The sequence below is a fragment of the Lottia gigantea genome (genome assembly GCF_000327385.1).
Source record: "Lottia gigantea unplaced genomic scaffold LOTGIsca_67, whole genome shotgun sequence".
NCBI classification, from domain to species: Eukaryota; Metazoa; Mollusca; class Gastropoda; family Lottiidae; genus Lottia; species Lottia gigantea.
This window is the reverse complement of record NW_008710284.1, coordinates 627,814-628,847: the sequence shown is the minus strand read 5'-3', so window position 1 is coordinate 628,847 and position 1,034 is coordinate 627,814.

Genomic DNA, 1,034 nt, shown 5'->3' with positions numbered 1-1,034 from the left:
AGTCTGGCAACAAATAAATGAGCAACCAATGATTATCTCTGCCTTAATCAGTCTGGCAACAAATAACCTGGCAACCAATGATTATCTCTGCCTTAATCAGTCTGGCAACAAATAACTTAGCAACCAATGATTATCTCTGCCTTAATCAGTCTGGCAACAAATAAATTAGCAGCCAATGAATATCTCTGCCTTAACCAGGCTGGCAACAAATAACCTGGCAACCAATGATTATCTCTGCCTTAATCAGTCTGGCAACAAATAAATTAGCAGCCAATGAATATCTCTGCCTTAACCAGGCTGGCAACAAATAACCTGGCAACCAATGATTATCTCTGCCTTAATCAGTCTGGCAACAAATAAATCAGCAACCAATGAATATCTCTGCCTTAACCAGGCTGGCAACAAATAACCTGGCAACCAATGCTTATCTCTGCCTTAATCAGTCTGGCAACAAAAAAATCAGCAACCAATGATTATCTCTGCCTTAATCAGGCTGGCAACAAATAACCTGGCAACCTGGCAACCAATGACTATCTCTGCCTTAATCAGGATGGCAACAAATAACCTGGCAACCAATGATTATCTCTGCCTTTAGCAGTGTAGCAACAAATAACCTAGCAACCAATGATTATCTCTGCCGTAATAAGCCAGGCAACAAATAAATCAGCAAACAATGATTATCTCTGCCTTAATCAGTCTGGCAACAAATAACCTGGCAAGCAATGATTATCTCTGCCTTAATCAGTCTGACAACAAATAACCTGGTAACCAATACTTATCTCTGCTTTAATCAGTCTGGCAACAAATAAAATGGCAACCAATGATTATCTCTGCCTTAATCAGTCTGGCAACAAATAACCTGGCAGCCAATGATTATCTCTGCCTTAATCAGTCTGGCAACAAATAAATCAGCAACCAATAACTATCTCTGCCCTAATCAATCTGGCAACAAATAAATCAGCAACCAATGCTTATCTCTGCCTTAATCAGTCTGGCAACAAATAACCTGGCAACCAATGCTTATCTCTGCCTTA